Consider the following 14,608-nt stretch of genomic DNA (forward strand, 5'->3'; position numbering starts at 1 on the left):
TAAATGCTAAATATTTATCTAAAAATGATAAAATGCATCTGTAAGAAAACCATTAACCCATCAGAGCACTTTCTGTGTTTTAAATAGGTGAAGTTCAAGTCCAAGGTTTTAACAAATATCTCTGAACACCTACTTACTTGAATTCTGTTTAAACTTTTGACATGATATAGATCTTTTGTTTTGTTCTGTTTGGCTGAAGGTCCCAGACATATGGGGCCTTACTAAATTTCAGAAAGAAACTGAGTAAGGGGCTGGTAGGAGATTTGATGATGTGTGCATACATCCATCATTCATGGCTGGGAACTTGGCTAGGTACTAATGGCAGGTGGAATGTGGCAAGATGAATCAAACCCATTCTGAGTCCTCAGCATACTTAGAACTGAAGGCAGAAGTAAGTACATATAACATATACATATTGAAGGCTATAGGAGAGAAGAGAAAGGAGTGAGGTTGGTGTGGACTTGGTAAAGACAGTGATTCCTGATATACTAAGAGGGGAAGAGTCTAGAGCTTGTGCCCATCTGGGAGATGAGTATATTATACTCTCAGAAAAACACTTATTATGTTTTCACCTGAGTTTCCAGACTTGGTGGCCACCTGGGTTCTCCAGAATCTGATTACCTCTCACCACTTTCAGCCATCATGATTGTCTCTCTCCTTGAATACTGCAGTAGCCTCTTACCAGTCATCCTGTTATGTTTTTGCCCCCCCTCACCACCCACAACCAATCTATTCTCAACACAATTTCAAAACAGTCCCTTTGAAGGGGTGGTTCTCCAATTGGGCTCCCTGTACTAGCAGTAGCTGCTGCCCCTAAGAAAGTTGTTGGAAATACCAGTTCTCAAGTTCTACCCACCTATAAAATCAAAAACTCTGGAGGCAGCGCCCAAAAGTCTATGTTTTTTGTTTGTTTGTTTTGTTTTGTTTTCTAAGCATGGAATTTGTTTTTTAAATATTATTTTATTGATTTTAGAGAAAGGAAGGGAAAGAGCAAGAAAAAGAAAGGGACATCAGATTTATTCCTGTATGTACCCTGACCAGGAATCAAACCGGCAACCTCTTTGCTTCCAGACAATGCTCTCAGTGGTACCGGTCCGCAGAGAAAGAATAAATAACTTACATTATTTCTGTTTTATTTATATATAAGTCTGAACAATGTTTTATTTTTTAAAAATGACCAGATTCCCTCTGTTACATCCATCTAAGACTCACTCTTGACGCTTGTCTCGTAAGTTCGACAATTATATTTAAAAATTTTTTTTAAATTTTTTAAAAACCACAGTTTTTATGCTGGTCGCATAATTTTATTTTGTGCATTTATCCGTCCCACCCTAAAGGCCAATCCATGAAAATATTTTCTGACATTAAAGCGGTCCGTGGCCCAAAAAAGGTTGGGGACCACTGCTCTATCCAACTGAGCTATATCTGACCAGGGCCAGAAATCTGTGTTTTAACAAGTCCTTGCAGTGATTCCAATGCCTGCTAAGGTTTAAGAATGAATTTTAACCATAGGCCAGATAATGTCACTCCTTGGTTCAAAATCCTGCAACAACTCCCCAAGGTCATTGCATCATTGGCTACAAGGACATGCTTGTACCATCTGGCCCATTGATCCTTTACCACCATTCTAGTTTCCAGCTCACTTTCTCCTTGACCACACTCAAAGCCTTGGCACTTACTGTTCTTTCTGCCTGCAATGTTTCCCAGTTCCCCATACACCCTTCCCCACCCACCATGACTCAATCACTTACCACCTTAAACCTCTGCTCAAGTGTCACCTTCTGATTGATATATTACATATTTATCATCTGTCTCTTTCCACTAGAATATAAGTTCCTTGAGAGCAGGGACTTTGTTTTGTTGGATCTTGTAGTCCCAGGACCTGAAACTGTGTCTGGTACACAGTGAGAGCCTGGGAAACATCTGGTGGGGGAATGAATAGATTTTGTATTGAGTTTCTATCAGATGCCAGATATCTTACTAAGTGCATCACCTCATTAAATGTGCATCATTAAATTCCCAGAAGCCAGTGTAGTGGATGTCATCTTTACCTTAAACATGAAAAAAATGAGCTAAGTGGGAGTGGGGGGGTGGGGGGAGTAACACATTTAAAAAAGGAAAAAATGGAAATTGTTTATCAGAAAAAGAAACTTTTTATGATCCCCAAATTCTGGGTCTGATATGGAGCCAAGTCCATCTAGATTTTGTACCGTTTTTACTGCTTTTCCTTGAAACTTGTCTCGACAGAGGAAATCCAAGTTAACCCTGGTGTTTACCAAAGCAGAATATCATCAAAGAGGCAAGTTCTGCTTTCAGTGATCCCAGGACAAGGCGACAAGTGGAAGAACTACTGTTTTGTTTCCTACTTTCTCATTACACACAGATAACAGAGATATTTTCAGAATATTCAAAAGTTCTTACTCCTCTGCTCAATTACTTTAAAAAAATTAAAAAAAAAAAGCAATGGTTTTTACTGTATGCTATTAATGAACTGGTAAAAGTGGATACTTTAACATGTTTATTAATTTGCTCAAAAATGAGCTCTCTATGATACATTATGAGATTTTTTCCCCCTTCATGGTTATAGATTATTTCCCTGTTAAGCATCTGCTAAAATGAAAATCTAGTCCTGCTACCAGAGCTAAAGAGTGAATCTGGGTGGTTCATCTAAAAAGATAGACTGTGCTAGAAGGCAGACCCAGGGCTATCCTCCTTCTCTATCTACTTACATCTCCAGATATTCTCATCTGGTCCCATGGCTTTTAATACTGTCTAAATGTTGTTCACTCTGATGTCATCAGTCGGGGTCCAGGAAAGGAAATATAACCCATGTCTATAATGCATAGAAGGCATTCAGTCCAGGGAAATAGTTACAAAGATGTCAGGAAAGCTAGAAGGGCCAACTGGGGAGGGTGAGATAACCCAGAGAACAGCAACAGCAGGAAGTTGCTCTCCTAAGGCTGGAGAGACAAAGAGGGAAAGGGGTTTATGAGAGTTTAGGAACAATGGGAGCTGGGAACTTGAGGAGAATCAGTCCACTGGGAATTCCAGCCATAGAGGAGATTCATTACTTCTAGAGAAGCAGCCCAAAGCAGGGAGAGGGTAAGCAGGGAGAGGAAAGGGCTTCTCCTTTCCTCCTGACCTTTATTCTGCCAGTACCTCGCATTGACCAAACTTTCCCGGAAGCCATGGGCAAATAAGCTTGGGAAATGTAGCTTGTATAGGCCATTCTCTCCCCAGTCTGACTCCTATACAGAACAGAGCAGGGGAGAGAGGAAATAAGTCAGCACGCCAAAAGGCACAATGATGGACACTACTCCTAAATTAGTATCTCCGGCTCAAACCTCTTCTGTAAACTCCAGAGTCTTTGTTTCAGTTGTTCACCTGACACCTCCACTTGGGTGCCTGATAGTCCTAACTTAATGTGGCCCAAAGGGGACTCTTGTTTTACCAGCCAACTCCCTGATTTTGCCCTTTTGATTGTGACTTGCCCTGCTCAGGCAAAAACATGGGTGTCACCTTTGCTTTCTTTATTTCCTTACTCCCTACTCCTTCCAACATTTTAGCAAACTGTTGCTTCTACCTCTCAAAACAGTTCCTCTCAAGTCTTTTCCATCTTTGCTGTTACCTTCTGAGGCCAAGCTATCACCATTTTTCCTGAAATAACCATAACGGCTTTCTAACTGGTCATGTTTCCCCACTGTGCTCCTCACTATGCACTATCCAGTGGTCAGTTCTTGAAGATCTGTCATTATTGATTGATTGATTTTAGTGAGAGGAGGGGAGAGTGAGACAGAATCTTGCATGTTCCTTGACTGGGATACACCTGACAACCCCTGTCTGGGGCCGTTGCTCGAATCAATCCAGTTATTTTTAGTGACTGAGGCTGACGCTCTGGAACCAACTGAGCTATCCTCAGTGCCTGGAGCCAGTGCTTGAACCAATCAAGACACTGGCTGGGGAGAGGAAAAGGAAGAGAAGACGGAGAGGTAGGGTGAGAGAAGCAGATGGTCGTTTCTCTTGTGTACACTGAGTATGGATCAAACCCAGGATGTCCATATGCTGGGATAATGTTCTATCCACTTTGCCAACCAGCTAGGGCCTTAAAGATCTTGAGGCCAAGTGTAAGGAGTCAGGAGTTCATTCTAAGTGCTGTAGGAGCAATTAAAGGGAATAACATAAAATCATTTATATCATAGAGATCAGCCTAGCTTTCTGAGGGGAATAAAATATAAGGGAACAAAAATATAAAGTAATTAACACTCCTCAGTTCTCTTGTTCTACCTCTTGTACCACTGTCCCCTTGTTTAGCAGCCATGTGAAGCAACTTCTCTGGTTAGGGCTTCCTGCAGCCCCGAATGGTTGTTCTGATTTTAACACAACTGGCCCCACACCATTCAGCCTTACCCTCTGAGATCTCACTTGACCAGGCTGTAGTAATTATAGCTGTTCACAAATATCATTTTTCTCCTATGGGTACAAAATAGGATGGTACTTCTTGGTGCCCCGGAAATCAGGTGTGGCCACAGTAATTGCTTTAGCCAATGAAATGTGCGTAGAAGCCTGAAGAGCCACCATGTGCTTCACCACTACTTTCCCTCTACCACGGTGATGTGTAGTGCTCCGGATAATGGCTACTCCATTGGCCTGAGACCTGGACTGAGGATGACAACTAATAAGAGACCTGACAACACACAAGCATATTGCATGAGCAAGATATAAACCTTTGTTGTTTTAAGTTGCTGAGACTTTGTTACTGCAGCATATTCAGCCTATATGGGCTGATACGGTCCTTTAGTTCCTTACATTATGTCCATCATGGAAATCACCACCGATGAATAATTACCACTTGTTTTATTTATTGAAACTATTTTCCATGATGTACCCCTCTTAAAACCTCATGAGAGTAGGGGTTTTAAGGCTCTCTGTTTACTTTGTTCACCATTACACCCCCAGCTGCTAGAAGAGTGCCCAGGGTATAGTCAGTAGGCAAATATCTACTGGTTACACCTCTGATGCTTTGCACATGTAAGCATTTGTTGCTTGAATGCTATTTTGCTAATGCAACTGGAATGAATGAGTCTTACTCAACACATCTGAAGAACTAAAGCCTTAAAGCTTGACTCCACCACTTGTATGTTAGAACTATTGCTTGGGTTACACCCTTCCAGGTATTTCCCAGAAAACCAAGTTGCTCCCAAAGCAACTATGATTCCTTGATCAGAAAACATCCTGCAAAAGGCCATATGAAGCAGATAAACAAAAAGGAATGGAATTTTAGAACCATAAATCGTAAGCATGAAGTCACCAGTTAGGAGGGTGGGACTAAAAGTCATGTTGATACTATTTTTACTGCTAATGACAGACAGTTGTTTTATCCTCTCTAAAGTTTTCTATACCAGCAAAATCTAATTGCCCAGAAATGGTCAAATATCAAATTTTACTATTATTACAGTATAATATTAGCACTGAAAAAACAAAACTTTAGTGATAATTCATAATACTCTATATTTTTTATTCATTTATTTTTATTTTATTAATTTTAATTTATTGTGTTAACATGAATTCAAGTGTTCCACTCAATATAATTCCCTCACCACCACTCCCTTGTCCCCCATTGCCTGCCCCTCACCCTTCCCTTTGGATTTGCTGTCCTGTTATCTGTATCTATGTGTTATGTATATATAATTTCACTAATCCCTTGACCTTCTCTGATCCCATCTCCTCATCCCCCTTCCCTCTGACAGCTGTCCCTCTGGTCCCTGTGACCATGCCTCTGCCTCTGTTCTGTTCCTCAGTTCACTTTTTTTCATTAGATTCCACATATAAATGAAATCATATAATCTTTGTCTTTCTCTTCCTGGCTTATTTCACTTAGCATAATAATCTCCAAGTACATCCATGCCATCACAAAAGGTAAGATTTCCTTCTTTTTCGTGGCTATGTAATATTTCATTGTGTATATGTACCACAGCTTTTTAATCCATTCGTCCACTGACAGACACTTAGGCTGTTTCCAGATCTTGGCTATTGTAAACAATGTTACAATAAACATGGGATTGCATATCTTCTTTTGAATCAGTGATTTGATATTCTTAGAATATATTCCTGGCCCTGGCCAGTTGGCTCAGCGGTAGAGCATCGGCCTGGCGTGCGGGGGACCTGGGTTCGATTCCCGGCCAGGGCACATAGGAGAAGCGCCCATTTGCTTCTCCACCCCCCACCCCCTCCTTCCTCTCTGTCTCTCTCTTCCCCTCCCGCAGCCAAGGCTCCATTGGAGCAAAGAAGGCCCGGGCGCTGGGGATGGCTCCTTGGCCTCTGCCCCAGGCGCTACAGTGGCTCTGGTCGCGGCAAAGCGACGACCCGGAGGGGAAGAGCATCGCCCCTTGGTGGGCAGAGCGTGGCCCCTGGTGGGCGTGCCAGGTGGATCCCGGTCGGGCGCATGCAGGAGTCTGTCTGACTGTCTCTCCCCGTTTCCAGCTTTAGAAAGAAGAAAAAAGAAGAAAAAAAAAAAAGAATATATTCCTAAAAGTGGGATAGCTGGGTCAAAAGGCAGTTCCATTTTAAATTTTGTTGAGGAAACTCCATACTGTTCTACACAGTGGCTGCACAAGTCTGCATTCCCACCAGCACATCCTCTCCCTTTTCTCCACACCCTCACCAGCACTTACTGTGTGCTAATTTGTTAATGAGCACCATTCTGACAGGTGTGAGGTGCTATCTCACTGTGGTTTTAATTTGCATTCCTCTGATGATTAATGACGTTGAACATTTTTTCATATGCCTATTGGCCATCTGTATGTCCTCTTTGCAGAAGTGTCTATTCAGTTCTTTTGTCCATTTTTTTTTTTTCATTTTTCTGAAGCTGAAAACAGGGAGAGACAATCAGACAGACTCCCGCATGCGCCCGACTGGGATCCACCCGGCACGCCCACCAGGGGCGACGCTCTGCCCACCAGAGGGCGATGCTCTGCCCATCCTGGGCATCGCCATGTTGCGACCAGAGCCACTCTGCCCACCAGAGCCACTCTAGCGCCTGAGGCAGAGGCCACAGAGCCATCCCCAGCGCCCGGGCCATCTTTGCTCCAATGGAGCCTTGGCTGCAGGAGGGGAAGAGAGAGACAGAGAGGAAAGCGCGGCGGGGGGGTGGAGAAGCAAATGGGCACTTCTCCTGTGTGCCCTGGCCAGGAATCGAACCCGGGTCCTCCGCACGCTAGGCCGACGCTCTACCGCTGAGCCCAACCGGCCAGGGCTTTTGTCCATTTTTAATTGGATTATTTACCTTTCTGGTGTTAAGTTTTAGAAGTTCTTTATAAATTTTGGTTATTAACCCCTTATTAGACATATTGGTGAATATGTTCTCCCATTGTGTGGATTGTCTTTTTATTTTGTTCATGCTGTCTTTTGCTGTGCAAAAGCTTTTTAGTTTGATATAGTCCCATTTGTTTATTTTGTCCTTTATTTCACTTGCCCGGGGACCTACATCAGCAAAAATATTGCTACGAGAGATATTGGAAACTTTACTGACTATATTTTCTGCCAAGATGTTAATAGTTTCACGACTTACATTTAAGTCTTTTATTCATTTTGAGTTTATTTTTGTGAATGGTGTAAGTTGGTGGTCTAGTTTCATTTTATTGCATGTACCTGTCCAATTTTCCCAACACCATTTATTAAAGATACTTTTTTTTACCACACTGTATGCTCTTACCTCCTTTCTCAAATATCAACTGACCATAAAGACATAGATTTATTTCTGGGTTCTTTGTTCTGTTCCATTGATCTGTATGACTGTTCTAATGCCAGTACCAAGCTATTTTGAGTACAATGGCGATGTAGTATAACTTAATATCAGGAAGTATGATACCTCCTACTTTATTCTTTATTTTCAAGATTGCTGAGGCCATTTGTGTTCTTTTTTGGTTCCATATAAATTTTTGGAATATTTGTTCTATATCTTTGAAGTATGCCACTGGTATTTTAATAGGAATTGCATTAAATCTATAGATTGCTTTTGGTAATATAGACATTTTATAGATGTTTATTTTTCCTATCCATGAACAAGGTATATGCCTCCACTTGTTTGTATTTTCCTTGATTTCTTTTTTCAATGTCTTATAATTTTCTGAGTACAAGTTTTTTACCTCCTTGGTTAAATATACTCCTAGATATTTTATATTTTGTTGTTGCAATAATGAAGGGGATTGTTTCCTTAATTTCTCTTTCAGACAGTTTATTGTTGGTGTATAAAAATGCCACTGATTTCTGATTATTAATTTTATATCCTGCCACTTTGCCAAATTCATTTATCAGGTCTAGTAGTTTTTTGACTGAGACTTTAGGGTTTTCTATTTACAGTATCATATCATCAGCAAATAGTGATAGTTTTACTTCTTTTCCAGTTTGGTTGCCTTTTATTTCTTCTCCTTGTCTGATTGCTGTGGCTAGGACTTCCGAACTATGTTGAATAAGAGTGATGAAAAGTGGTACCCCTGCCTTGTTCCTGATCACAAGGGGATTGCTTTTAATTTTTGTGCATCGAGTACAATGTTGGCTGTTGGTTTGTCATAGATGACCTTTATTATGTTGAGGTATGTTCTCTGTATTCCCACATTTCTCAGAGTTTTGATCATAAATGGCTGCTGGATTTTATCAAATGCTTTTTCTGCATCTATTGATATAATTATGTGATTTTTATCCTTCCTTTTGTTTATGTGATGAATCAGATTTATTGATTTGTGAATATTGTACCAACCTTGCCTCCCTGGAATAAATCTCACTTGATCATGATGTATGATATTTTTTAATGTAATACTGGATCTGGTTTGCTAATATTTTGTTGAAAATTTTTGCATCTATGTTCATCAGGGATATTGGTCTATAGTTTTCTTTCTTTGTAGTGTCTTTACCTGGTTTTGGAATGAGGATAATGCTTATCTCATAAAAGGAGATTGGAATTCTTTCCTTCTCTTGAATTTTTTGAATAGCTTGAGAAGGATAGGTGTTAGTTCTTTTTTGAATGTTTGGTAAAATTCACCTGTGTAGCCATCTGGTCCAGGACTTTTGTTTTTTGGTAATTTTTTGATGATTGTTTCAATTTCATTGGTTGTAACTGGTTTGTTTAGGTTTTCTGATTCTTCCAGATTGAATCTTGGAAGATTTTATGTTTCTAGGAATTTATCCATTTCACCTAGGTTGTCCAATTTTTTGGCATACATAGTATTTTTTTACAATCCTTTGTATTTCTGTGGTGTCAGTTGTTCCTTCGCCATTTTCATTTCTAATTTTATTTATGAGTCCTCTCTCTATTTTTCTTGATCAGTCTGGTTAAAGGTTTGTCAATTTTGTTTACCTTTTCAAAGAACTAGCTCTTGGTTTCACTGTATTTTTTTTTTTTAGCCTCTATGTCATTTTTTTTGCACTCTGATTTTTATTATTTCCTTCCTTTTACTTCCTCTGGGTTTTATTTGTTGTTCTTTTTCTAGTACTTTTACATGCAGGGTTAAGTTGTTTATTTGAGCTTTTTCTTGCTTTCCTTTCAGGAATGCTTTTGCTGTGTCCCATAAATTTTGAGTTGTTCTATGTTCATTTTTATTTGTTTTAAGAAAATTTTTTATTTCTTCCTTGATCTTGTTGTTAACTCATTCATTATTTAATAATATGCTATTTAGCCTCCAAGTGTTTAATTTTTTTTCAGCATTTCTATTGTAGTTGATTTCTAGTTTCATGCCATTGTGATCAGAGAAGATGCTTGATATGATTTCAATCTTCTCAAATTTATTGAGACTTGTTTTGTGTCCTAACATGTGGTCTATCCTAGAGAATGTACCATGAGCACTTGAAAAGAGTGTATATTCTGCTGCTTTGGGGTGAAAGGTTCTGAAGATATCTATTAAATCCAGTTGATCTAGTGTGTCATTTAAGGCAGCTGTTTCTTTGTTAATTTTCTGTCTAGAGGATCTATCTATTGATGTTAGGGGTATTAAAATCCCCTACTATTATAGTATTGCTGTTGATCTTGCCCTTTATATCCATCAAAATCTGCTTTATGTGTTTAGGTGCTTCTATATTAGGTGCATAAATATTTACAATGGTTATATCCTCCTGTTGGATTTCTGCCTTTATCATTATGTAGTGACCTTCTTTATCCCTTACTATAGCCTTTCTTTTAAAGTCTATTTTGTCAGATATAAGTATTGCTACCCCAGCTTTTTATTCATTTCCATTTGCATGAAATAATTTTTTCCATCCCTTCACTTTCAGTCTATGTGTATCTTTTTGTTGAGGTGTGTCTCTTATAGACAACATATGTACGGGTCCTGTTTTCTTATCCATGCAGCTACCCTATGTCTTTTGATTGGAGCATTTAATCCATTTACATTTAAGGTTATTATTGATATGTACCTGTTTATTGCCATTTTATTTCTTAAATCTACAGTCTTCTTTTTCTAGATATTTTTCCCTTTGCTCTTTTTACAGCAGGCCCCTTAACATTTCTTGCATACTGGTTTGGTTGTAATAAGTTCCTTGAGGTCTGGGATGCTTTTTATTTCTTCTTCAATTTTAAATGACAGCCTTGCTGGATAAAGAAGTCTTGGTTGTAGGTTCTTGTTTTGTATCACTTTGAATGTTTCTTGCCAATCCCTTCTGGCTTTAAGTGTTTCTGTTGAGAAGTTGGATGTCATCCTTATGGGGGCTCCTCTGTAGATAATTGACTGCTTTTCTCTTGTAGCTTTTAGTATTCTTTCTTTGTCTCTTAACTTTGGCACTTTAATTCTAATGTATCTTGGTGTAGGCCTCCTTGGGTTCCTCTTTAATGGGACTCTGTGCGTCTTGAACTTGTGTGATTTTTTCCTTCATTAACTTAGAAAGTTTTCAGTTATAATTTCTTCCAACAGGTTCTCTATCCCTTGTTCGTTATCTTCTCATTCAGGAACCCCTATCATGTGGATGCTGTTTCTCTTCATGTTATGACAGAGCTCTCTTAAGAGTTTCCTCAGTATTTCTGAGCTTCTTTTTTTTTTCTGCTCTGCTTCCATGCTTTCCTTTATGATTCGATCCTCTGCTTCATCCAGCCTGCTGTTGATTCCTTCTAGTGTAGTCTTAATTTCTGATATTGTATTTGTCATTTCTGACTGGTTCTTTTTTATGATTTCAATGTCATTTTTTTTTGTATTTTTCCGAAGCTGGAAACGGGGATAGACAGTCAGACAGACTTCCGCATGCACTCAACCGGGATCCACCCGGTGCGCCCACCAGGGGGCGACGCTCTGCCCACCAGGGGGCGATGCTCTGCCCCTCTGGGGCGTCGCTCTGTCGCAACCAGAGCCACTCTAGCACCTGGGGCAGAGGCCAAGGAGCCATCCCCAGCGCCCGGGCCATCCTTGCTCCAATGGAGCCTCACTGCGGGAGGGGAAGAGAGAGACAGAGAGGAAGGTGAGGGGGAGGGGTGGAGAAGCAGATGGGTGCTTCTCCTGTGTGCCCTGGCCGGGAATCAAACCTGGGACTTCTGCACGCCAGGCCGATGCTCTACCACTGAGCCAACTGGCCAGGGCCTCAATGTCATTTTTGATGCTTGCTATCTCTTTATTTAGGTTCTTATTATGTCCATCTATTGTTGCTCTAAGATCCTTGAGCATCCTAAGAATCATTATTTTAAACTTTGTATCCGGTAGTTTGGTTATTTCCATCTCATTCAGTTCTTTTTCTGGGGGTTTCTCTTGTTGATTTATTTTGGTCACAGTTCTCTGTCTGCCCATTTTGTCTGTGCATTAGGTAGCGCTGTCTTTCTTTGAAATTTTTGTGTGGTCTTTATGAAAAAGATGGCCTCAGTGGTACTGTCCTCCAGGCCACTTGTTTTCCTTGTTCTAAGAATGCTTCTTGAGGGTACTATTTTCCCTCTAGTTGCATGTCAGTATTAGATGCAGTTGGTTCTTTTGTGGGTACGGTTATCCTTTCAGGCTGGCTGTCTCTAAGAATCAACCTTGATCATGTGTATTATACACTGTGCAAAGTCTGTCCTGTTGAGCATACTTATTCTTCACAGTGTCTGGTGACTGCTATATTCCACTTTTGGGTGTACTGCTTGTGTAGGTAGTTGAGTCTAGGGTTACTGCTGTCTGCCACACCCACTACCAGTAGTGTTGGCTCTAGATCTTCTTGCATTGGCATCAGCTGTTGTTTATAACTTGCTGTGGGCTACCAGTCTGCTGCTACTGCACTTTTCACTGTTTGTGTCTGCGTTTTCTGTGCCTGGGTAGTGTGGGAGGGGCCAACCTTTGTATTAGAATCAGCTTCTGCATAATTAGAGATGACAGCACCTCTGTAAAAGCACCAAACTCAGTAAGATTTGTCCACACTTTTCAGCTGCTCCTCCTCCTCTTGCAACTGCCTGGTCTTTTCACAGAGTCTTCTGTAGTAAGACTGTAGTGTGGGCTCAGTCTGGCTTCACTCAACCAATCTCTCTACAGGTTGCATGCTTGGTGGGTTAGTGCAGCTGAGTTTGTGAATACAATGTTAATGGGACCCCCTATGTCAGGGGTCTCTTGGTCAGAAGCTTAGTACAGGGAATGTGGCCCCTACTCCAGAGCTTAATCCTTCAGCCACTGCTGGATACTCAAATTTTATTTCTCCCTGAAAAGGTGTGCAGCAGGTTCAGACTGAGTGTGGCCAAAAGTCCTCTCTGCAGAAGTTCTTTAAGCTAGTGAGACCCTGGTCTCAAGGAGGAAGACTGAGAGAGTCCTCTCCTGGGGCTGACTGTGCCCCACCCAAAGGTGTCTAACCCCTTCAACCAGATACAACAATAGACTCACAGGAACCCACATATTAAATGTCCATGCTCCAAGCCTCTCTCTCTTCCCCCTGTACTAGGCCAGCAGGGCAGGATATCCAGCACCCAGGCTGGCTGACTGTGAAGCTCCACCCTACCCAATGCACATGAGCTGCTGTGCAGGTGCTAATCAGAGAGTGGAACTCCCTTCAGCTGGGCCAGGAATGAGGCGCCGTTCCTTAGGATACCACTCTAGCAAGGGTTGTTAGGTCCTGAATTGATGCTTTCTACAGCTGACCTCTGAATGTGCCAGCCCTGGGCCTATCTGGCAGGAACCCGGCACAGACCAGTGGGAGACACTGCCCATGACTGGTCCTCAGCAATTGTTTTGGAGCTACAAACAATACAGTTTGTGGCTACATCTGCTGGACCCAGGTGTTCATGGTAATATCAAGCTGCACTCCTAGGCTGGCTTTTACTCACACTAGGCCTGGAGCAAATACCACTTAAAAGGCCGAGTTTCTGTGAGTCCTGCCTCCTGCAGTCTCTGTCTGCTGGCTGCATTTTGGGCTCAGCTGCTAAAGAAACCTCTGCTAGAGTGTAGCACCTGCAGCAATTCAGGGATTAGGGAGGGTGGTGTATGTGGCTCCGCCCTTCAGCCTCAGGTGTCAGTCTGTCCAGACTTTTTTCATAGATCTCAGCATTCTGGTGGGTGTGGCCTCCAAGACCCAGAGGTGTGGTCTATTCTCTCTCTGGACAGTTTCTACTGAGTCTCCTTGAGGTGGAAGCACCAGTCCTAGAGTCAGGAGCATGTAGGGGAATGCTCTGGTCTCAACTCCAGAAAACTGAGCCACTGATGCACCTCCTGCTTCCTGGCCTCTCAGAAAGGCCCATCATCATGATTGGGGTAGAAGAGACTCCCTAGGGAGGAGCAGTTGCTTTTCCCTGGCTGATGCCACACAAAGGGGATGCTGTGCCCAAGAATCATGGCTACTGTAGTACTGGAGAATGACGCAGCGCAGGGGTTCCAGTGGCTGTCCCCCACAGAGTTTCTCCCTGGGCCTCCAACTTTACACTTTCCTAACACAACTCCAGTCCTTTCAGCTCTCCCTCCACCGGAGCCCCAAGTAAGTGGCTGTGAACAAGATTTTCTGCATAGGCCCTTTAAGAGGGAGTCTGCATCTCAGAAACCTGTCTTTTCCTCGCAGACAGAAATCCTGCTCTTTTCACCACCAAATAATGTGTGGGCGCCTCTTCTAGGCTCTGGGGCTTTAGGCTGGGGTTCCCAGCCTGGGGCTGAGGACCCACACCTCTCAGGGCAACCCACCCTGCTGTGAGAGTCCCTCCAGACCCTCAGCCACTCACTTCTAGGAGCAGGCAGCCTTTTCCACGTCTCCGCCCTTCCTACCAGTCTCAGTGTGGCTTCTTCTGTGATCCTTGGTTATAGACTCCTCTTTGTTTAGTCCAAAGTTGGTTTTTCAAGATGATTGTTCTTAAAATTAAGTTATAATCCAATTTGGTCCTGGGAGGTGGCAGTTGGAACATCTGCTTACTCTGTCGCCATCTTGGACCTCCCATAATACTCCATTTATCATCTGGCTTGACTGCTTTTAGTCAGAAACCTCTTAGGATCTCATTGTTTTCAGCCAGAAACTCAAGTTATAGATTGTGATGCCTAAAGTCACTGCCTTTTGAAACCAAATGTATTAAAAATATACTTTTGTACATTTTTTCTACCACATTATATAATTATAATAATACTGGAAAGAAGATCCTGCTTATAAAATTAACTCTGCAATATTTCTAAGTTTTATATTTTTGCTCCTAACAAAATTTTCC

Source organism: Saccopteryx bilineata, chromosome 3 (genome assembly GCF_036850765.1).
Source record: "Saccopteryx bilineata isolate mSacBil1 chromosome 3, mSacBil1_pri_phased_curated, whole genome shotgun sequence".
NCBI lineage: Eukaryota > Metazoa > Chordata > Mammalia > Chiroptera > Emballonuridae > Saccopteryx > Saccopteryx bilineata.